Here is a 26,206-nt window from a genome sequence, read left to right as displayed (position 1 = left end):
CATGGCAACTACTGTCGCCAAATGGGCATGCGTATGTTCTGGTGATAAGTGGGTTGAGGACCTGGCCTACTCCGACATACACCAGGGACCCATGCTAATGGTAGGAGGAGTCTATGTGCCCCCTATTGGCCAATGTGTGTCCACCATAAAGCCCAGCAGCCCTGGGTCAATAAGGTACAAGCTAGCTCTATTGAGCAAAAGTTAGATGTAAAACCAATTAACCTGCTAAATATGAATTAATAATTGTTACACTCAATGTAGGTTCACTGACTGGATGGAGATTGGAAGTAGATGACATAATGGTATACAGGTAGGATTTATTTATACTCTGAATTGTTTGTACATCCTATGCATAAAAGAGACTACTATTCAGGAGGAGGACAGCCTAGAAATGCTGTGGGAATTGTGGTGAGAAAGAGCCTTCAGAAGGCAGTGATGGATGGCATCAGAATTAGTGACAGACTCAAGTCCAGTCTAATATTGCAATAGCAAAGAACAGGGCATCAGAGGCACTCTACCAGCTTCTGGAAAGTGGCTCAGTGGTATGAAAAGCAAAGACAGAAAAATAAAGAAGATAGTCAGACACCTTTCATAAGAAATGCCAGCAACAACCTACTCATCACTCCTCAGGACATCAAAGGCAGATAGAAGGAGAGCTTTCAGCAGCTTCTGAATGAAGAAAACCTCAGAAAAGCTGTACTGCCCCAGGCACAACCTATGATGAGAGGAGAAGAGGAGCCTGCCACAGAAGAAGTAAGAACAGCACTAAGGTAAATGAGGTCAGGGAAAGCAGCTGGCTCAGCTGAAGTCACAGTAGATATGATAAAGATGCTAGGTGAGATAGGGGAGAAATGGATCCTGAATGTACTTATAGCAGCATGGAGAGAAATGCATATTCCAGATGACTGGAGAATAAATATACTCATGCCAGTGTACAAGAGTAAAGGGGACATCCACAACTGTGGGCAGTACAGAGATATCAAACTTCTGTCACGTTGATTGAAAGTTTAGAGAGGGTGATTGATAAACAGATATGCAGAGTAGTAGAAAGTAAAATGGGACATGAGCAGTTTAGAGTCAGATCAGGATGCAGCACAACTGAAGTAATGTTTGCAGTGAGACAAGTAGTTGAGAAGAAGCTAGAGATGAGGAAAGAGTCCAACTGGGCATTAGTAGATTTGGAGAAAGCATATGACAAGGTCCCAAGAAAGCTTATTTGGGCAGTCCTGTGGTGGTTCAGTCACAGAAACATTGGTAGAATTAGTGCAGGCTATGTACAAGGACCCAATGAGTCAAGTACGAACAGTGTTCAGTCTCACAGAGGGGTTCCAAGTTGGAGTGGTTTTGCATCAGGGTCCAGCTCTGAGCCCACTGCTGTTCACACTGGTGACAGATTACATTAGCAAACAGGTCAGAGGGGAGGAGACAGATCAGCAAAATTGCTGCATGCAGACAATGTGCATTATAGACAGACTCTAAGCAACACTTTCAGCAAAGGATAGGGAAATAGAATGCAAAATTGAAGGCACACGGGATGAAACTGAATACAGACAAGGCAGTTGTAATGGCAGCAATGGGGGAAATCAGAAGACGCTGAGAAGTGAGGTAGAAGGGAAAATTCTGGAACAGGTTAAAATCTTTAAGTTTCTGGGAGGGGTGGTTGAGGAGAAAGGAAGTCTGAATTTAAAAGGTCAAAGCTAGAATAAGTGGGGCTGCAGCCAACTGGCGTAGAGTGTCAGGTGAAGTGTAAGACAAAACAATGCCAAAAAAGCTGAAAAGTAAGGTATATAAAACAGTGGTGCGACCATTTTACTACTGTATGGTACAGAAACCTGTGCAGTAAAGGCAGATCAAATGCAGACGCTAGAGGTGATGGAAATAAAGAGCCTGAGATGAGTGGTAGGATGCACACTGTGGGACAAATGAAGAAATGAGGACATAAGAGCAGAAGCTAAAGTAGCTCCAATTGCAGAAAAGATCAAACAGAACAGATTATGGTTGTCCAGGCACATGTGCAGAAAAGCAGAAGAAAATCTGGTGAAGAAGATTTGAGACAGGCAGGGAGAAAGCAAGAGGGAATGAGGGCATCCAAAAAAAAGGAGATGGCTTGTATGAGAGAGGATCTGCAATAGTCAGATATGAGTGTCAGAGAAGGCAGGATTGTGCCATTGAATCTAGAGAGATGGTTAACATGATACCCAGACCCCATTTCGAATAAAGGGAAAGATGGAGTTGGTGATGATGATGATGATGATGATATTATACAGCTTAATGATGTTGTGATTCCCCCAGGATTGCTTGTTTTTTATTTAGTTCTGTACTTTTCATGGTGAGTAGAGCTATGTATATACAGCTATTAACATGCTTGCATAGGGTTTCTGTGAACAGTTCCGAGTAGGCAGCAATGTTTTCAGGGTTTACAGAGACTTGAAATTTTGCCAGGTTATAACATAGTAGGAAGTTCACCTTAGAGTAGTTCATGAATATTCCAGGGTTAGCTGGGGTTCCAGGTGTCGCTTGTCTTGTTTTACAACAGAAGATGAACAGGCAGGGACGTTCGTTTATATGCTTTATTACACAAAAATACATCAGAATGGATAGCAGCAGTACAAAATATAAACAAACTGAGTAACTGACAGACTACACAGACATACATACGTACATTTCAACAGCTTACTGCAAAATAGCAGTCAGGCTCACATGTGCTCAGTATTTATACACTTGTGCAAGCCTCTAGAAAGCTTGCTAAAGGTATACATACATACTGATCTACATTCTTCCTCTTTAACGAATTACCCACAATATAATGACATTTGACAAAAAGAAACATGCTATTGTACAGGCAATAAGAAATAAATATGACGTTCATGTCCTTCTGTCCAAGTCGCCATGTATCTGGAACATGGTCTGGAAATGCAACCTGATCCAGTGATATCAAAAACAAAAGAAAAAGTCTTCAAAGCACCACCACAGCGATAATAAAATCCTTAGGCTTGTCACATCTGAAGCAGACAATCCATTAGAGCAAACTATTTATTGAGCAAACGTATACAAAAGTGTATACAAACAGTAGAAATAAAACAATAGAACAATAGATGAGCACTTTTGGCTATTCAGCCTTCATCAGATCATATTTCCAATTGCTACTTCCTGTTTAAAAAGAAAACTAAGCCAATCATTTTTCATTTCCTACACCCTGGTTGATTACCAGCCAGTGATTGTCGTTAAAACATTGTATCCCTATAGGTAGAAAAAGAGACTAATCAACCAAACAGAGTATCAGAAAATACTCCATTCTTAGCACCCAGATCCAATGAAATGGCAGAAAAATAAATACATCATTGGTTGTCAAACAACGCAACTAACCAATGCACTATTGTTTCACAGAAGTACAATACTGACAAACCACTTCGTAAAAGGCTTAATCAATGGAAGAAATTTTTAAAAATTTTTAAAAAACAACATATTCCACATACTGTAAGCAACATAAATCCAAGTTAGCTATCATGAGAAGGTAATACATCTAGCAGCACCAACTCACCAAAACCGCTACCAAGCTAGACAGTATGAAAAGTTTTCATAAACAACAAAATCCGCACCTTGTTACTAGCACAAAACCAAAGAAGCTGCCATAAGTAAAAGAGGCATCTAGATCTCCATCTCATCAGAAACACTATCACTTGCTGATCACCACATAAAAGCATCCTCAGAAAACATAGATTTGTCTCTAGACAAAACAGTTCCATAGGAACATCATAATCATAACATTTCTAAAACTTAAAACTAAAAACAGATAGATATAAATATGATGATCGCAAAATAGCAATACTTAAACCAAAAATAAACAAATATAAACATAGTGATCACAAAATAGCGATACTGAACGTATGTACAATAGTCACAAACAGCGATGCTGCAAAATACAGACATCGCGCTTCTTAACTCAAGACAGAAATAGATGCTTGGAGTGCAGTTAATCAGTATAAACTTCTTATTTAGACAAAAAGTTCAAACATGTAAATAAAATCAGGTACACTCCAATGATAACAATTCATTAGAGAAACCCACATCCAATCAAATAACAAAACACACACCAATCTTTGCTCAATGCTTGATATGCCCTATACATTATTGGCTCAAAGGCTATCATTGAGTAATGCTCAGGCCCAATCAGGTAACAGAAACTTAAACCAATTGCCAAGTGACTCATCAATAGACATACTACCCTGTAGGATAGGAAAATACAACAACTGGCTGGTCGCTGTGGCATCAGTTACCAGCCATTCATATAAATCAAATATATACTCACAGGCATAACGACAAAAATAAAAAATGTTTTAAAATATAAAACAAAACTTTGGACAATTAAATCTATATTCTATAATCACAAAGCCGCGATACTGCAGAATACAAACATTGCGCTTCTTAGCTCAGGGTGGGGATAAATATTTAAAGTACAACTAATCGGTACAAACTACTTATATAAACAACAAATTCAGAAACATATGAATAGAATCAGGTATACTCCAAAGATGTCAGTTCATCAGAGGAAACCATATCCAATCGAATACCAAGACACGCACCAATCTTTATTCATTGCTCAATATGTCTTATTGACCCAAAGACCATCGTTGACTGAGGCTCATACCCAATCAGGTTTCAAAAACCTTAAGATAATTTCCAACCGACTCATCAATAGACATATTATCCCACATGTAGAAAGTAGCTAGTTAAAGCTGTAACAACAGTTACTAGCCATCCATGAGAACCAGGCATATACCCATAACGTGATGACAGAGATAAAATTTAAAATCATAGACTATAAAACAAAGCTATGTACAGTTAAACCTAAAAGGACAGATACAAATGCCGATTACCTAAGTCGTCTGCATACTGCCATAGTCACATGGCCAATGAATGATCATCTTGGCCAAAACTTCCTATTGATGATTACAACCTCAGCTCCCTAGTAATCAATCCATATCACCACACACAAGCGACACAAACACTATAAAGAGTCAAAATGTAAGAATTTTTCGGGATGGCTTCAGAAAATGAACCTAATAGCTTATAAAATCAGCAAAAAGAATGCTTGGGTTCGTAAAATCAAGAACAAAAACAAAGCATTTCAGTTCAGTAAAGGTACATCCAATGTACAAAAGTTATGACCAATCACCATTCAGTTCCTTAGGATACCTCATAGATGGTTGGTTCATAGGATCATTAGGTGAACCAATTATAAACAAAAGCAACTGACTGCATAAATCGAAAATAGGCCAATCATCAGGGAATCCCTTTTAAAATAGCCGACAAGAATACAAAATTTACAAAATTTAGGAACAATTTTTGTTCATTCGCTTTCTCAAAGATAAATACAGAATAGACTTTCGTTGGATATAATATGGTTATTGAAGCATAATTTCAAAAGGCTCTATAGGGGGACTTGCTGTATCAATGGCCTTTAGTGTTTCTTCTGGCTTTCAATATAGGTTTTAAAGGGACAACAGAGTTTAAGCCAGGTTGATGTCGAGCTTGCAAATTGACTATCCAGCTTATCTCATGTAACTCCATTCGATTGATGATGTCACCTGCTCTGTTTGTCATGGCCATTACTTCCAACACTTTCAATTTAAAATGATGTGTAGGATTATCAAGATGATGCACAGTCAATGCATTATTTGTATCTTTATGTGAGATATCCCTAAGATCTAGTGATATAGCAATCAGAACTGGCTTTAGCAACAAGGACAGTCATTGATGAACAACTTGCCTCAGGAGTCTTGAGATTCTTCTCAGGAATTGGAATATTTATTAAAACGTCTTCTGGATCTGGAATGCTGGATAACTCACAGTGAGATACAGAGCCTCTCTTGCAGGTGTGATATTGCAATACAGGCTTGGACACTGGGACCAAATGTTTTCGATTCTGCCTAAATTCTGCTTCTTGCTATTCCACAATGTACAATCTCAGCTCTGGACATACACTCTTCATGACTCCAATCCAATCAAAACCTTTGGACGTCTGCATACTCGCTATCTCCCCTTCTCATAATGGATTGAGTGGTTTGCTGAACTTGTCATAATAGGACTTCTGGAATAAGCGCTTCTTCAACAGATGGGCTTTCATTGATCTGTTGTTCTTAATACACGAAACCAATAATGCACTACTAATTGGTAGTGTGGTTCTTGTTTGTCTCGGCATAAGTCTCTCTGCAAGTGAACCAAGATGTTTATCATGAGAAACATTCCTGAGATTCAAGGGATTCAAGAAAACATCACTATTGTCTTGTTTTGACTTCTCTAGTAATTGTTTCGCACTTTGAACTGCACGTTCTGCCAAACCATTTGACTGTGGATACTCAGGGCTACTTGTAACATGACTAAAGTCCCACTCATCAGCAAATCTTTTGAACTGCTATGTTTGAAACTGTGTACCACTGTCAGAAATAACTTTGTGTGGACTACCATGGACTACAAAATGACACTTTAACTTAGTAATGACAGTATTGGATGCTAGATTAGGAAGTAGGTCAATCTCAAACCAATTGGAATAAGAATCTACTAACACCAAGTAATGTTGACCATTCCACTCGAAAATGGCTGTAGCTACTGTTGACTAAGGTAGTTTAGGAATCTGGTTTAGCTGAAGTGTTTTTTTCTGTTGATGGGGCTTAGTACTATTACATACAGAACAAGATGAAAACACTGTCTCAATATCCTGTGACATAGAAGGCAAAAATAATAGTCCTCTCGCCCTTCATTTGGTAAAATCAGTTCCTGGGTGGCCACATTGCAAGATAGTAATATACTCTTGTTGCAAGGATTTTGGAACAATCACCTTTGGACGTTTCATGATGATACCATTGTCAGACAAAATGTCGTCTCTGTAAGAAAAATATGGTTGCACTTCCACTGGTAAACAAGATTTGTTTGACGCCCGTCCTTGACTGATAAAGTGGTTGAGCTTCTGAAGAACTGGATCTGAAGATGTATGACTTCAAAGCTCATCAAGACGTGTGGAAGAAAAATTCCTCACTTCCATGACTTCAAAATCAAGTTTCGCATTCTCATGCTGTTCAGTGGTATTTCTGGATGATGTGGATAAAGTATCAGCAAGATAAAGAAGTTTGCCTTTGTGTAGACAAGATTGAAATTATACTTTTGCAATTTCAACATCATGCACTGTAATCTGGCAGGAGCTGTATGTATAGGCTTTCTCAAAATAGTAACCAGATGTTGGTGGTCAAGTTTTGATCTGGATAGGGTTGCCATAAATATAATCATGAAACTTTGAACATGCAAACACAATTGGCACAAGTTATTTCGCTATCTGAGCATACTGCATTTCATTTTGGGTTAGAATTCTGGATGCATAGGCTACTGGTGTACCCTCTTGAAGAATGAATGCACCAAGACCAAACCTCAAATCATCACAAGAAAGGGTAACTGGTTTGTGAACATCATAGTATCTGAGAGTTGGTGGACTGGCAATTCTCTGTTTCAGAACATCAAATGCTCTCTGGTGTTCTAACCATGACCAGGATACATTCTTGCATGTCAGTTCTCTGAGCAGTGCTGAAAGTAGGCTCAGGTCTGGAATGAACTTGCCTAAATAGTTAACCATCCCAAGAAAACATTGTAGGGCTTGAACATTGCCTGGAGCTGGCATCTCAACAATTGCTGTTTTCTTGGAAGGATCTGGTCATAAGCTTGAACTGGTAAATAAATGACCAACATAAGTAGCTTCTCGTAGCCTGAATTTGCACTTCTGTGGATTCAGCATAAGATTCACTTCATGTGCTCTTTACTTTCTTGAGGTTTCTGTCATGCTCAGCTTCACCATTACCTCCTACTAGGACATCATCTACTATATATAGCTCCATTGAATGCTGGAAGACTTCACTGGCAGAATTTATCCCAAATGGCATTCTCAAAATCTATACCTGCCAAAAGGAGTACTGAAAGTAGTTAGCAATGAGGATTTTCGGTCTAGCAAAATTTGCCAAAATGAATTCTTTGCATCTAAGACAAAAAAACAGTGGCATTTGGCATAAGAGCAGCAACTTCTTTGACTGTACGCATTGGATGATGAGGTCTTTTCAGTGCTTTCTTCAAGTCTCTTGGATCAATATATATTCTGATGTTATCTGAACCTTTCTTATGAGCTACAACCATGGAGGATATCCAATCAGTTGTTTTGTCAACTGGACAAATCACACCTTGCTGTACCATTTTATATAGTTCAGCTTTGACTCTGTTATGCATAGGTACTGGAACTTTCTGGGATGGACTGATAACTGGACTGACCTCTGGGTCTAACTTCATGGAGTACACAACTGGCAGTTTTCCTAATTTGTCTTTGAAAAGATCAGCATAGGTAGAGAAAATAGGCCGGGCAAAATTAGAACAGTGGTCTTTTAAGCTAAAATGATGCACTTGCTTATTAAATGAAAGTAACTTCATTTTCAGACTGTCTCTGAGGCCTAATAATGCCTGTACATGCCTTTTGACTGCATAAAATTGCAAGTCATAGCTCTTCCCAGCAGAGTAACATGAAACCAGTACTGAACCTTCAGTATGAATTTCTTCACCATCATAAGCAACAAGTTTCACACACCTTGCCATATCATGCTTCTCACCAGCACATACTCTAGCAAATGTTTCTGCAGACATAACATTGCACTTTGAACCTATGTCAACTTCGAGCTCTATGGGTCTTCCATTTATCCGAACAGTACAAAATGCTTCATGATTTGCCCATAAATCTACTGCATTGACTGTTTCATTAAGCACAGATACACCATCAACATAAAAAGTAGGGTCACAGCTTGTCTCTTGGAATGTTCCCTTTTAATAAAAGAATGAGCGTCTTTTGATTTACAAATTCTTTGAAAATGATTCCACTTTTTACAAATGTGGCATTGATGACCAAAAGCTATGCACTTTACTTTTTTAGATGCATGATTGCCACCACAATTACAACAGTTAACTATGAGATTAGGTGAGGGCACATGCTTTGAGTTTGCTGACTCACCCTTGTGCTTCACTAAGACTGCGCACACTCTGGAATTTGCTAGAAAGCTATGGGGTTTTTGAGTGAGTGTTGCAGGACTGACAGTTGCTGTCATGTACTTGGGCCTGTTTCTTTTAACCATGTGTTGTATACTATCGACATTTGCTTTAGAAGATACTGGAAGCATGCATTTCTCATTTGTAAGCATATTTGTGCGCTTTTTTTTTGAGCTCATATATCTAACATATCTCAATGGCCTTAATCAAAGTTAAATCACTGTCATAAAGCAAAATCTTTCTCACAGCATCATCTTTAATACCACATACAAGTCTGCCTTTTATCAACTCATCCCTTAAATCACCAAATCTGCACATTTTAGCTTTGAGAAACAAAGCTGTTATATATGCTGCAAAAATTTCCCCAGGCTTTTGATCTCTTGCCTCTCCATTGTAGCATTCATTTGGGGGGGGGGGTTATACATTTCTTTAAATTTACATTTTAAGTACTCGGGGGTCTTCCCTTGACTCAGCTGGTACCACTATATGGCATTTTTCTCCCTCCCCTGCAAACACAGCAGGTCCATACACAAATGAACACTCTCTTTCAATGGCTTCTGAATGAGCTCAATTAAGCAAAATAAATGCCTTTGTACAGCCATCTTTATCAGAAAATGCAGCTTGTACAAAAATATCTTACTCTTGCTCACTCTCCACTTCTCTGCAATATTATTATCAAAGACAAGTGGACCTTATTTTTGAAATCCGTCAGCCATGCCAACAAAGTATGCCCAACCACACAGTAAATATGGCCCTTGTAATTATATACAAACAGGCACACATAGCCAGTACTTGTAATAATATTCAAATGCACAAGAAACTCTTCAAAATACTGTACTTGGTGAAATAAGCTTTGAAATGGCTGTATTTTGCAAAATACGTGTACTGTAATACTGCAAAATTTGCAAACACTTCATACACTTTGGATATCTTGAACAGCTTTAGTTAATGTGAAAAAGTAAATCATAGTAAAAAATGCAGTCATTTCCCTTTATTTTATACATTTTATGCGATGCGGACATTGTTTCAAACATTTTCATAACTATTTTGAATATTTTTATCAATATGTTGAGCTAGAAATTCGTTTTAAGTGTTCTGAGTGCTTTGTTTTATATTTTGCAGATAAGAAATCATTTAAGTAAGATTTGATATCTGAAATAGTTTCTGACCTGTTTTTGCAAATTATACATGCAGTAGGGACGATCCATTCCTCTGTATTCATCCACCATTGACTGAGTGCCTCTCGGTCCTGAATCAAGATTTCTGGATCCCATTCTGGCACCATGTTGCTCATCTTGTTTTACAAGTGAAGACGAGCAGGCAGGGTAGTTTGTTTATATGCTTTATTACACAGAAGCACATCAGGATGGATAGATATTACAAAATGGCAGTCAAAGTCACACATGCTCAGTATTTATACAATTGTGCAAGCCCCAAGAAAGCTTCTTAAAGGTATACATACATATTGATGTACACCAGGTTTTATTTTTATTTCAAAGGAGACCATTTTGTGGTTTGACAATACTAGAGAAGACATTACACTAAGGAGTGTGGGTTCCATGTTAGTGAGGATGAGATCCAGTATGTTTGCACCCCTGGTTGGTGTATTGGCAATCTGGCCCAGGGAGTTTGTGTTTTTAAAATCCAGGAACCTCTGTGGCTGTACATTTGGTGTAGTATATGATTCCCAGTTAACAGTGGAGTAATTAAAATCACCCATGAGTATGATATTGGTCTGGATGGTGAGTGTTTCCAGTAAGTTTAAAAACATGATATATTTCCTGGATCATAGAGGGGGAGCCTATAACTTGCAAAGAAGGGGTACTGGATTTTGTCTATGGTGATTTGAATGTGGAGAAGCTGAAGTGCATTTTCCCATTTGAACAGCCTTGAGATATACTTAATTTTGATGTAAATCAAGACAGCTCCATCCTTAGTCCCTGTCTGTGTAGTAGCTGGTGTAAATGTGTGGAAGGTATTATAGCCTTGACCAGTCGGTGTGCTATCCACTGCTTTAAACTAGGTCTCAGCGACCGCACAGATGTCAGTATTCTCTAGAGTGAGGAGTGTCAGGGAGTAGAGATTTTTGTTTAGACTCCTAGCATACCTCTCAACTGTCCAGATATTCACAGCATGTCTAGATTTTGGCTCATATTTTTGGTCTGTTCCTCATAAAATTTGTGATTTTCTGGCAAATCACTGGGATGATCTGGGGATTGAAGTAACTAAATAATGGCATACATTTGAGTTTCAGATTTAAAATCCTTCAGAAAATGTATGTTAAAACAAATCATATTAATCTAGCAACTTTTTAAGTTTCTAAGAGCAATATATGTCCCTATGTTTGGGCCTTTGTCCCCCCATTTTGTCGGGCTTTGTCTAAATTTCTTGCAATAAGAGGCTGAGAGGTATGACTCCTAACTTTGAACAGTGACATCTTTAGATTTTTTGTTTTGATTGCTACATTGGAAGTACTTTCAGTTTGGCATTGCCTAGAAAAAGGCACTATGGGGAAAGAGAATGTTTTAGCCAGTTTTCGAAAGCCTTGAGTGGAAGAGAGGTGCAGACCATTCCCGGCAAAGCAATGTGGTCTATTGACCATCTCCTTCCATGTTGACAAATATTGTACCCCCTTAGAATGACACCAGAAACTAGGCCAATTATTAAAATCAGTCATATTCTGTTTATATTGTGGCATCATCCCTGAAGAAGGTAAAATGCTGCTCAATGCTCGGCTCATACAAACCTGGGACACATATTCCAAGACCTCCATGATTTCTCTCTTCATATGGTCTAGGAAGATACATCTCAGATCATTTACACCCATGAGGACTATGATTGAGTCATATTGGCACTTGTGGCCCAATGACCTAAGTGTGTGCATAATGTGCTGGATCCTGGCCCCTCATAAGCAACTGACTGTGACTTTCTCTTTACTCATCCTGGTGAGAGGGACATCAGTGTTTCTCACAATGGAGTCTCCAATGACAAGAAAGTTGGATTGTGTGGTGGCTTGCCTATGGGCTTAGAAGTAGAGGCTCTATGAGATGTGGCTGTATGTTTTAATGTGGGTGTTGTTTTGAAAGAAAGCATTCAGGGTTGCTGAGGGTATTTGTTATGTGTACTTCATCTAGGAAGTCCTTGAAGTTTAGGAAGGTGACATTTAAGTGCCTCAGCATATGTGGATCTATGTGTCTGCTTTGAACTGTGTGTGATGGGTACAACATGTGTTCTACTGACAACCTAATTGACTTAGAAGTGCTTTTATGTGACAGCTTTACCTCCAGTAACATTATGTAAATATGTCCCTCACATACCATACCAGTTGTTTGAGAATTAACTGATTGTCAGTAAACATTAGGCAATTTCTACATTACTGCAGGATGCTCATATCCAACAAGCTGGTAAAGGAGATAGTGGGAAAATTCATATCCATGGCAACAGACCATTTTTTATTGATTAGATGGTTGGAGTAAAAATATAAAGTAATGTCAGGAGTATCTGGTTTGCAACTCTGGGGACAGTGCGTGTCACTGCACACTAGCTGCCCTGTGTGCAACTTGGTACTGCTGAAATTTCGAGGGTGTTTTTACAGAAAATAAATGTCAGTTCAAAGTGTCTGTGTATATACAGGGCACTGCCAAACACTTGAGGAGAAACTAATAACTAGATCCTGATGATTTATGGGTGAATTATTTAGGGAGATTCTGAAGTTAGGCTGACAGCAGCAAATCAAGCAGTATTTACCTAAAAGAAAGAATTAGCTTTGTCAGGATAGATGAAAAGAGGGGAGTCACTTGAATGGTTTCTTTCTGGCTACTACTAGTACTGGTCTCACCACAGCTTCATTCTGCTGGGATACAATGCTCCTTTGCTTCTTCTCTCACCAGAAGCAAAGCAATAGCAGCAAACCCAAAATGAGAAGCAGGCAACAGGCTCTTAAGTGATCAGCAGTCTTGTCCCAGTTGATGCAATGATCAGAAGGCTTGTTGTAGACTTTCTCTGGTAGATGCCTTTAAGCGTAACCAGACCAATCAGAAAGGTCAAACACAGACACTTAATGCCATATCAGAAACAATTAAGAATCAATGCACTCTGCTGCTTCTCTCACCAGGAGCAAAATATAAGCACAAATTCCAAGCTGACTACTGCGAGGTACAATGTGGGTAGTTATTAGGCTTTCCAGTGATCAACAGTTTCCAATAAATAATGGCCCCATTCTCCTTTTCTCACAGGAGCAAAACATAAGCACTAATCACAAAATGACTACTGCGAGACACAATGTGAGCTGTCCAGTAATTGGTGGTCTTGCACTACACATTGCAGATTGAAAAGTAAAATGGAAAAATGGGTTAATATCATAAGACTTGTAGTGTGCACTAAGCAGTTAGATATGGAAGAGGGCTAACTTAAGCTTTAGCTATCTAAGTGGAGAGCCACTAATTTTAAAAGACCAAAATAGATTGGAAGGGAGTGGGCACTTTGCATTCTGGCTGTATAGAATACAGTGAGATGGCCAATAAATTTAAATAGCTGAAGGAGAGTGATTTCACAAAATGATAATTGCATGCTTACTCATAATAGCTGAAGAAAAAGTGGAGGGAAGTAAACATGTGATCAAATTAACATAAGGTGCAGGCAACTAGAAAGTCAGTTGAGTTTTTAAACAAAACAGTGCTATGGTGGGAGGGTGAGGGAAAACCTCATTTCTGTGTGACTCACAAGAGACACAGCTGTGGTCTTTTTCCTGGTTTAAATATGAATGCTGTGGTAGAGTCTGAGTGAGCTTTTCCAGTAAAGTCTTAAAATGTTTAATTTTACCACTTAAATAGAAGGTTTAGTTCCTAGCTCCACCCTCACTTCACAGGTAATTAACCTTAATTGACCTGTTCTAATTTCTATTTGACTCACAAGAGCCACAATTGTGGTCTCTTTCCTAGTTTAAATATGTAATTAAAAGCAGAATACAAGTAAAACACAGTGTAATGAAAATTAATCACAATATGCAACATACAAGAAGGCAATGAAACAATACAAAATACAAGAAAGCAAAAACGATCTAACCTTTCCCTCACAGCAAGCTGTGCCAGAGTCTGGGTGAGTTTTTCCAGCACAAAATAAGTTTTCATAGTTATTGTCATAGGTTCATACTAGGGTATTTGTCTAGCCTAACCAAATTTCTCAACCCAAAGGTAAGAATCAAATCTTATACCTTGTGTCTGTGAGATAAACACCTTCACCTTAACCTTTATGCCAACCCTCAACTCATAAAGCTTACACATACATAGATATCATACATGCCTATCAGTTTACAGAGTACTATAAGATCAGCTAATAAGCAGAGACTAGAATCAGGCCCCTTACCTTATACCTGTGAAGTTAAGACCTTAACCGTTTTGCCAGTCCTCACCAATGAGATTAAATAGGTATTTAGACTGAAAGTGACTGAGGTGACTGACAGCCTGGAGGCAATATGAATTGAGCTATGGAACTTGCTGGGAATGCCTGCAATGTATATGAAAAGATTTGAGATGATTAAAACTGAGGATGCTGATTACCTGCAAGGCCAGCAGAAGATGATGGAGCCAACAGAACAGATGTCTGAGAAGGGTGAAGGGGCAGTTATGAATCTTGAATAATTAAGTTATATCTCACTTGACCAGGAGACAAATCACGAAAAAGAAATTTAAGTTTGTATATAGTATTTTTGAAACAGAGGAAACACATGACTTGCTGAACTATGTCAGGTAAAACGGCAAAATGAACAAAATACTCCTTGGTTGTTGTATTTGTAAAACAATTGTAGAAATGGAATATGGGCATAGAAAGTGCAGACTAATATTGATTTAGCCTTCCACTTGGAAATTAACAGTGACCAGGAGAACATTATTGAACAACATTATTCAGAGGTGAATTTAAGGAGCACTTCACAATTTTTTGATGTAAGGAGGGAATATAAACATAAAGGACTGAAATGTAAGCTATCATTACCTGCAACAAAGATTGCAGTTGGAATGGAAAGGTCTTGCTATTTGACAATCCTGATGAAGTGACTGTGTAAATGGTAGCAGTGGCAATTGGAAAAGGATTTTAACTGAACTGAGAGTCCCATCCTGGGAAGTCGAAGATGAGTGGAAGGAAAAAAAAAGAACTCGAAAGGGAAGATTGGCCTACTTGTAACAGTGACACATGGTACAAAATGGTTAGATGGACTGCAAGAATTCAAGTTTAACTAGTAGTTCATTGGAATATAATGATCATGGAGACCATAATATATGTAGCCATAGAGGGTATATATCACGAGATTGAAAGACCAGAGAGAGAACGGCTTAAACAATGAAAATGTCGTACCTTGAAGTCGCTCTTGTGGGGGGCTGTGCCCCCCCCCGAGTAATTATATATACCAACTCCAAGATCACACTACAGTGATTTCCAATCTTTACTGTACCGCAATCTCACAAAAAACACATCGATGAATAGCATTTTTGATGTTAAAGCTGTTCACTCTCCGGCCTCTTAGACTTCGTGATAGGAAGCTGCCATATACACCTTTAAACAGCAATTTTCAAACAGTTAATAGTGTTCACCTCCCAAATTTAAGGCGCATGAAAGTTTATTACTCATGATGTATTAACACTGGGCATTAAGGACACAGAAACTGGTAGTGTCGCATTTGGTGTCAAAAGAGTTTATTTTAATTGTGCTGTTTACTGAATTGTGTCCTAAAGGCTTGTCCTTCCCACCTTCGCCACCTTCATGTGTTTTTGTATTTTTGATAGTTCTCTCCTACTCTTACAAGAGAGTTTAGTCATAATTCAGTGGTTCTACAAGATCTTAATATTGGGTTAATGGGGGGTTTAAAGGGTTACAGTTTTGATGCTCACTCAAAGAAAAACGCGTGTTATTTTCCTGTTATTTCAATCTTCTTCTTCTTCTCTCAGCTGCTCCCATTAGAGGTCGCCACAGCAGATCAACTGTTTCCATTTCTTCCTGTCCTCTGCATCTTGCTCTGTCACACCAAGCACCTGCATGTCCTCTCTCACCACATCCATAAACCTTATCTTAGGCCTTCCTCTTTTCCTGTTACCTGGCAGCTTCATCCTTAGCATCTTTTTCCCAATATGCTCTGCATCCCTCCTCAGCACATGTCCAAACTAATGTAATCTTGCCTCTCTGGCTTTGTCTCCAAGCCTTCCAACCTGGGCTTACCCTCTAATATACTTATTCCTAATCCTGTCCATCCTCGTCACACCCAGTGCAAATCTTAACATCTTCAACTCTGCCACGTCAAGCTCTGACTCCTGCCTTTTTGTCAATGCCACTGTCTCCAACCCGTGTAACATAGCTGGTCTCACTACCCTCTTGTAGACCTTCCATTTCACTCTTACTGGTACTCGTCTGTAACAAATCACTCCTGACACTCTTCTCCACCCACTCCATCCTGCCTGTACTCTCTTCTTCACCTCTCTTCCACACTCACCATTACTCTGAACTGTTGATCCCAAGTACTTAAACTCATTCACCTTCGCCACCTCTACTCCCTGCATCCTCACCATTCCTCTGTCCTCCCTCTTATTCACACACATATATTCTGTCTTAGTCCTGCTGACCTTCATTCCTCTTCTCTCTAGAACATATCTCCACCTCTCCAGGGTCTCCTCCACCTGTTCCCTACTCTCACTACAGATCACAATGTCATCTGTAAACATCATAGTCCAGGCGGACTCCTGTCTGATCTCATCTGTCAAGCTGTCCATCACCATTGCAAATAAGAAAGGGCTCAGAGCTGATCCTTGATGTAATCCCACCTCCACCTTAAACGCATCAGTCACTCCCACCGCAGACCTCACCACTGTCACACTACCCTTGTACATATCCTGTACCACTCTTACATACTTCTCTGACACTCCCGACTTCCTCATACAATACCACAACTCCTCTCTAGGCACCCTGTCATATGCTTTCTCTAAATCCACAAAGACACAATGCAACTCCTTCTGACCTTCTCTGTACTTCTCCATCAACACTCTCAGAGCAAACATCGCATCTGTAGTGCTCTTTCCTGGCATGAAACCATACTGCTGATCACTAATCATCACCTCCCTTCTTAACCTAGCTTCCACTACTCTTTCCCATAACTTCATGCTGTGACTGATCAGTTTAATCCCTCTGTAGTTACTACAGCTCTGCACATCACCCTTATTCTTAAAAATCGGTATCAAAACACCTTTTCTCCATTTCTCAGGCATCCTCTCACTTTCCTAGATTTCATAAAACAATCTAGTTAAAAACTCCACTGCCATTTCACCTAAACACCTCCATGCTTCCACAGGTATGTCATCTGGACCAACAGCCTTTCCATTCTTCATCCTCTTCATAGCTATCCTTACTTCCTCCTTGCTAATCCACTGCACTTCATGATTCACTATCCACACATCATCCAACCTTCTCTCCCTCTCATTCTTTTCATTCATCAACCCCTCAAAGTACTCTTTCCATCTGCTCAACACACTCTCTTCACTTGTGAGTATGTTTCCCTCATTATCCTTTATCACCTTTACCTGCTGCACATCTTTACTAGCTCGGTCCCGGTGTCTAGCCAATCAGTACAGGTCCTTTTCTCCCTCCTTAGTGTCCAACCTTTTATACAACTCTTCATATGCCTTATCCTTAGCCTTCGCCACCTCTCTCTTTGCCATGCACCTCATTTCCTTATACTCTTGTCTACTTTCTTCATCTCTTTGACAATCCCACTTTTTCTTCGCCAACCTCTTTCTCTGCATACTCTCCTGTACTTCTTCATTCCACCACCAGGTCTCCTCGTCCTCCTTCCTCTTTCTAGATGTCACACCAAGCACCCTTCTAGCTATCTCTCTTACTAGCTCTGCTGTAGTTACCCAGCTATTCGGTAACTCTTCACTGCCACCCAGTGCCTGTCTTAACTCTTCTCTGAACATCACCTCACAATTACCCTTTTTCAATTTCCACCATTTGATCCTTGGTGCTGCCCTCACACTCATCCTCCTCTTCTTTATCACCAATGTCATCCTACAAACCACCATCCTATGCTGCCTAACTACACTTTCCCCTGCCACCACTTTACAGTCTGCAATCTCCTTCAGATTTGCCCTTCTGCACAAGATATAATCCACCTGTGTGCATCTTCCTCCACTCTTGTATGTCACCCTATGCTCCTCCCTCATGTTATAATTTTTCTAGGGAATGGTTATCCATGTGTGACTAGTAAAATAATGTAATGTGAGAGCTTAATATACTGGTCATGTTTATTGAAAATTACAAAGCACAGAAAATATCCAGCTGAAAATTATGAACCATTATTGAAATTTGTACAGTTAAATTTATTTTCATTATTGAACTTACATTGATTTTAGTTTAAACTGTCATGTGATGTTTAAACCAGGTGTTAAATGCACATTATAAGCAAAATATAATTTGTCTGAAAGAACAGTTCCTAAAGCAAAAAAAAAAGAAAAAGAAATATGAGCCAAGAGGACTGTTTTGTGACTAGTTTTGCTATTTAGAGGATGGAGTGGCAAATTTTAATTTACAGATTAAAGCTATTTCATGCTGTAATAATTTTTGGAAAATATTTTATATTGAGGGAAATGTTATATAGAAATAAGAATTGGGTTTGCCCTTTCAATGTTGGTAATTTAGTACAAGAGATTACTGAATATTATTTGGGTGTGAAAATGGCATGGTGGTAAGGAGAAAGCTGAACATCTTGTGTATTCAAAAGGTAAAATGGAACGGCAGAGCAGCAGGGCCACTTGGCTTGGGATCCGGAGTCTACTACTCAGACTAACAATGAAGTGGAACTGTGATGAGGGATTATCTTCTGAAGGCAGAACTAGTGATAGACTCATGGCAATCAGGCTCTGGTGTAACGATAGGGCAGAATTCATAATCATAAACTATGACCCACAACAGGGTTGTTATAGTGAGGAAAAGAGTAGTGCATGCAGCCAGCTGATACAGGGCAACATGAGTTGGTGTTGATAATGGGGAGTGTAAATACTCATATCGGTACAGACAGAGCAGGTTATAAGGACTGCCTGTGTTCATGAATAAAAGGGGAGATGCCATTCTAGACTTCTGTCTAGCAAATGGCTTGATGGTGGCCAACACATGCTTCTGCAAAATAGATATTCATAAGATCGCAAGATCACATACAAGAGTGTCCAACATGCAAGTCAAGTTGATTTCATCCTAGTAAGGAAAGGGCACTGAAACAGAATCAGTGATTACAAAGTCATCCCTAGTGAAGCAGTCAGCCCACAGCATAAACCACTGTTGGCCAAAACCAGCTGCAAGCAGTGCATAGAAAAGGCTATAGGGTCAACAAATTCTTAGCCGAATACCTGAAAGTTGATCGGAGGCAAGGCACCAGAAGTGAAGGAAATACGTGCGCTCTAGCATCTCATGAAGAAGAGGAAATAGATGGAGTGGAAGAAGAATGTCAGCTTACCAAAGGAGTATGTATGAAGACTATAGAACTGATATGCATCCAAGCCATGTATGGAAATAAGGTACATAATGAAGGCTGGTGTTTCATATGTAAATACTTGGCTGTCATTCTGCAGACTATTACAAGCCTAGCTTAGCCAATAACCAGGGGTTAGAATCAAATCCTATACCCTATTATCTATGATGTAAAGACATTAACCATTATGCCAATCCCATCTCTTAACTATTATGCCAATCAGAATTCAGAAGTCCAGGAAAATATCACATGAAAGAAAGAGTTCATGAAAAAGTAGGAGATAGAAAAGATGGACCAAGCTAAGAAGGAATGCTGTTTAGCTAACAAAGAGGTTAAGACAGCAGTCATAAAGCACAGAACAAAGCATCAGAGCACTCCACCAGCATCTGGAAAGTGACTCAGCAAACAGCACAAAGAAACTCCAGGTTGCAAGACAAAAACAGAAAGGTAAAGAAGATAGTCCTCGGATACCTTTCATAAGAGATGCCAGCAACAAATTAATTATTGGTCCACTGGACATCAAAAACAGTTGGAAGGAGTACTTCCACAGCTTCTGAATGAAGAAACCCACCACAAAATCTATAGTACCCCATACACTGCTTATAGTGAAAGGGAAGAGGAGCCCACCCTAGAAGTATGAAAAGCACTAAGGAAAATTAAGTCAAGGAAAGCAGCAGGCTCAGATGAAGTCACACCACGATCAAGATGTTGGGTGAGTTAAGGAAGAAGTGGTTCCAGAGAGTACTCATAAAAGTGTGCAGAGAAAGACCTATCCTAGATGACTGGAAAATAAGCATTCTAGTGCCAGTGTTCAAGAACAAAGGGGCCATTCACAATTGTGAGCAGTATATAGGTATCAAACTCCTGTCACACTGCAATAAAGTTATGGAGAGGGTGATTGATAAATGGAAACATGGAATTGTAGAAAGTAAGAATGTAGATGAGCAGTTTGGATTCAGATCAGAATGCAGCAAAACTGACCCGATGTTTTCAGTGAGACAGATATTTGAGAAGAAGTTAGAGATGAGGGCAAAAGTCCAACTGAGCATTCCTAGACTTAGAGAAAGCACGTGAAAAGGTCCCAAGAAAGCTGATTTTGGATAGTCCTATAATATTTCTAAGTCCCAGAAATGTTGGTAGAATTACTGCAGGTTATTTACAAGAATAGTATTATACAAGTATGAACAGTTTTCAGACTCATGCAGGGGTTCCCAGTGGGGTGGTGGGGTGGGTGTGCATCAGGTTTCAGCTTTGCTCCACTTTTTTCATATTAGTGATTAACTACATTAGCAAATAGGTTGGAGGAGACAGATCAACAAAACTACAGATGATGTGACATTGCAAACTGACTCTAAACAAGAACTTCAGTAGATGACAGGAAATGGAATGCAATCTGTAGGCAAAGGAGATGAAACTGAGAACAGACAAGACAGTTGTCACTCTGCCTCTGTTTCCACAAATCCTGACATGTTTCCTCAGAAGAAACTTAATATTCCTGCTTCACAATGGATTTTATCTGTACTTCAGCATGCAGCCTGTTAAGAATTTTACTGAAATTCAGAAACAACTGCCTCTTTCATTTTTAATATTTCTTATTTTGTGTTTGTTTTTATGCCAAGTTTTTATTTAATTTTTGTGTACATCACTACAGTTGTTTATTCTATAAAATTCATGTTTCATTGTGTTGCTGGTAGCAGATGCATTCTTATACTTCCATTTGAAAGATCTTATCTCCTAGATCACTTTTTCAGTTTGCAACATACCCTCTCAAATGTCTTTGATTTTCAGGGATGTCCCTGATTTTGACTCAAACTTTAGCTCTGTCCCTCTTAATCCCTACAAACACTGGTGACTTTAAGAGAAAAGGTGGTAAACTACTCTTGACAAATAATGATGACTAGATTTATAAACTTATTTTACTTCAGAAAATATATATTAATTGACACCCTCTCATTCTGTAAACATCTCATGTTAATAGTGCTAATATTGTAACAAGTGTTCATGATTGCCCCTGACTATTTCCGCATTTGTTCCTGATTCTGTTGAGATTTGTCCAGATTCATTTGAGAGCTATGGTTTGCAATTTGCATGGACTACATGGGATACAGGACATTTCCAGCTATGAAGCTTGATGTTGTTTTGCTGGTTTATTTCGTATTGGTTAGATAAATAAACACTCCATTACATTTAGAGTGCACCTATTTTTTGGTATTTGTGATAAAAGAATAACAAGGAAATAGCTCCACAGCACCAGTGATGCATTATATGTTCATAGATAATTAATAGACTAATGACCCAGGGGGCCTTTTAAGCCGAGCCACACTTTCCAAGGTGAGAATCAAACTTGTACATTGTGTCTGTGAGGTAAACATTTTACCCATTAAGCCAACACCCTCTCCAACCCCAAAAAGTGTCAATTTTGCTATGCCATAGCTACTTTCTTTAGCTAAGCCACTTATGTCTATCATAATTGTTTCACAGACTGACCTTACCAGATTCAAACCCCCTGCCAATTATGTTATACACTCTCCAGTGCTGCGTATTAACTGCATCTGCCACAAGAGCACAATACCATTATGCAGGGATATAATAAGTGCCCTTTTTCATTTAGATAGGATAACAACTTGCTAAACAGAATGACTGATCAGTATTTTACTGGTTACACAGTAGCAGATGTTGAGAGATTTAGTTAAGACTGGGGACTAGACTGGGCACTCTCTATTAGCAGGAATCTGATAAGAGAAAATGTTAACATTTGTTGTGATTTGATTTTTAGAAGTCATGAAGATTTGTGTTTCTTCATTGCTGTGGGTAAGTGGAATATTTTCAGATATTTCCTGGACATTTTTGTTTTTAGTAGCCGCAATGATGGAGTATCAGTTTAAACCAATATTTATGTAAGTGCTAAACCTAAACACTGTATACAAAAATTATAAGGTACACTAATGTAAGCAAAAACTGGCCAATACAAACACGACAAAACTTAAATCAAATACTTGTAAAATGTAATGAAGGAGAAAATTAAAATAACAGCAGCAACCAAAAAAAAAATCACTTAAGATAGTAAATAATAATGTATCATTGACTGCAACTTGGATGGCAGATCTTAAAAAACAGGGTAGATGCAAATATGTGTACAAAATTAACTATATTCTGAAAATTCTCTGAGCAGACAACATTTACTATGATTATCCTGGTTTCTTTGCATTAGAACACATGTGAATACCAGACATACGGGAATATGTATATATATATATATATATATATATATATATTTATATATGTATATATATATATATATATATATATATATATATATATATATGTATATATATATATATATATATATATATATATATATATATATATATATATATGAGTTCACTACATTATGCAGGGAGGTCATAGTCTCCCTGTACTCATCACTCATCAGACCAATGATTGAGTATAATGCCCCATTTGGAATGTATCTGACCCGACACTTGCAGCAGCTTGAGAGGCCACAAACGTTCCTCACCAAAAGGATAAAGGGTCTCAAACATCTGTCCTATGCTGCCCGACTGAAAGAACTCCAGCTCTACTCAGTCGCACAGCCTGCTCAGAGGTGACCTTTGCCTAACATACAAGGCCATGTCAAACCCAGATTTGATGAATATGCTTCACCTCAAAAAATCTAGATCCATCAGAGCCACAAGGGCGGGAGACTTAAACCTGGACACGGCTATTAATAGGACGTGTTGGAGGGATAGATTCATCACCCAAAGACTCCCTATGCTGTGGAACAAAATCCCGGTATATGTGAGGCAGAGCACCTCACTGGCCTTGTTCAAGAAAAATCTTGACCAATGGATGGGAGATCGCAGATATACCCCAGGGATCACCTCAGTGTCACTGCTCGACAGAGGCACAGCAAAATAATGGGTATAGTTCCCCATACTAAAGGGGTGGCGTAAGCCACAAAACTATGGGCTAGGCTTGTAAATGCCCTCGGGCAGATAGCCTAGTATGAACCTATGAACCTATGAACCTATAACCGAAAGTTCATATGACCAAAGCCCATTTGACTGAGACCAAATGACCGAAAGTTCATTTGTCCGAAAACTGATTTGACCGAAAAACAGCACTGGCAGGTATATGCTCTGTTCCCCACTGTAGTGCGACCCTGGAGTTAGAATATATTGTTAGGGGGGGGTGGGAGGCACAGACCCCCACATTGGGGGGTGGGAGCATAGCCCCCACATAATTGCAGTTTATGTACTATTATATACATGCGTATCCATTAAAAATGCATTAAAAGATACATCAGTAAAAACTGGTTGCAAAATGTGGGGGGCTACACCCCCACACCCCCCAATGTTGGGAACTGTGCTCCCCACATCCCCTCTAACTTTATATTCTCACTCCAGGGTCGCACTACAGTGGGGAACAGGGCATATACCTGCCAGTGCTGTTTTTCGGTCAAATGAGTTTTCAGTCATATGAGTTTCCGGTCAAATGGGCTTTCGGTCATTTGGTCTCAGTCAAATGGGCTTTGGTCATATGAACTTTCGGTCATATGTAGTGAACCCATATATATATATATATATATATATATATATATATATATATATATATATATATATATATAAATAAAAAACACAAAAAAAACTAAAACAAATTGAAACAGTATATACTTAACCATGGACGTGTGGCTTAAACAAGCCTAAAAAAAAACTAGATGTTCTCTCTTCAAGACTTTCTTGATCTATGTTTCTACTAGGGTGAACATGAAATAAATCAGTGGCTAATAAAAAAAAAAAGACTTTACCCAAGTGAGAAGAGCTTCTGACTGAGGCATGGACAAGACAGCATGCTAATTGCTGACCTTCCTCCAACTGAAAAAGATTATTATTTAGACAGACAGCTTAAAACTACTTGTATCTGGAAATGAAGTGATTGACGAACACACAGTCTGTTGTAATATTGCTTCATGTTAAGAAGAAAGTATAAAAATTCATAGGCGGATGTGCGGAACATGCAAATGGACTGTGTGAATTAATTGCTGATCAGAGTTGAAAAAAATTGCTTGGAAAGTGAGAACATACTTGATCAACTAAATAACATGGAATCAGACACTAGAAACAATCAAACAGGTAAAATAATGATGGAAATACAGAAAACAAATGCTAATTTGCTGAAGTATATGAAGATATCAGACAAAATGATGATAGAAATGAAAAGTGTATCTAGAGCTCATTCTGACCAGAGGTCAGCAATAGATGTAGATGTTAAAAACAGGTTAGCTGCAGAAAGAAAAGTTAGCATTGCTGGTAGCCTGGTTAATTGATACAAAAGACATAGGAAGAAGAAACAAGAATTTAAGCTTTGTTAAGGACCCAGAGCAGATTGAGAGATTTTACAATATAGGTTACATGAAAAAAATGGTGATGGGGTAGGTGTCCTAGTTGCTGAAATAAGGATGAAAAGGGTATACAATCTGTTTATTTCTCAGCACTTAAGGATCAGAATGGTACACCCAATATTCATCAGGTTTGAGACTTATACATTTAATGAAAATGTTCTAGCAGCAATCTGGCCCCAGGGAAAGTAATTAAAATAAAGAAAATTTGTGCATACTACGAACAGGAGTCTTTCAATAAAACTAGTCAAGGAAGAGTACCTTGGAGGTAGTCATTGAACTCCTAAGGGTTTGTCGAGCCCTTTCCACTTTAGAGGGACTGAAAGATGAGCTGCAGAGGGAAAGAGGATTGCCTCATTAAGGAAAATTAAATATGTAGAACCAAAATTATAAAAATGTGACTGTAAAGTTATATATGTGGATTTTGTTCACTCATAAATAATTTAGACTGTGACTAGACTCTTCCTGTATTGTTAATTTAGTACACTGCAACAAGTTTGTTTGTGTCTTTCGGCTTTTCCCGGTTAGGGGTCGCCACAGCGGAACTCAGGTCCGCTAATGATTGGCAGTAAATTTTTACGTGCTGGCTTGCCGGGCCTAACACACAACCTTCACCGAAGGAATGCCCATTCACGCATGTCACCACACAGAAGACGCTCTAACTGAGAATCGAACGGGCAACATCTAACTGTGAAGTGACAACGTTACCGCAGCACCACCACCACAGCAGTACACTGCAACAAGTATGGTTTAAAATTGTATTTCTTTGTATTTGTGGTCATTTTCAACATTAACAGGTATAAAAAGTTGAGGCACTTGCTGCTTTTAAATGAACAGATAATGAGTGTGCATAGCTAGTTTAAGAGCCCAGATAGTAGTCATCTAACTTTTAGCAGCAGACATTCTCAGTTAGAGTGGAAATCATGTCATCACTGCTGGCACGAAGGTCTTATTAGAGCTACTAAAGTCTTAAAAGACTAATGACAAATGTGTACTTATAGCAAAGGAGAAATTGTTAATGATCCTAAACTACTGTTGAATGATACCTGACTTGGGGGGGGGGGTCAGATGTTCACCTAATAACCAGGGTACTATAGCTGGAGAGTTTTAAGTAAATGAGAAAACAAAACTAATCCAAAATTAAGAAATGTAAAAGGCAAAGCATTAAGTAAGAACCATTACTGAAAAATATGCTTTAGAAAGAAATGAACTTAAAGTATAGAAACTGCTGGGGG

Source organism: Protopterus annectens, chromosome 12.part0 (genome assembly GCF_019279795.1).
Source record: "Protopterus annectens isolate FY-2018-M chromosome 12.part0, PAN1.0, whole genome shotgun sequence".
NCBI lineage: Eukaryota > Metazoa > Chordata > Ceratodontiformes > Protopteridae > Protopterus > Protopterus annectens.
This window is presented reverse-complemented; position numbering follows the sequence as displayed.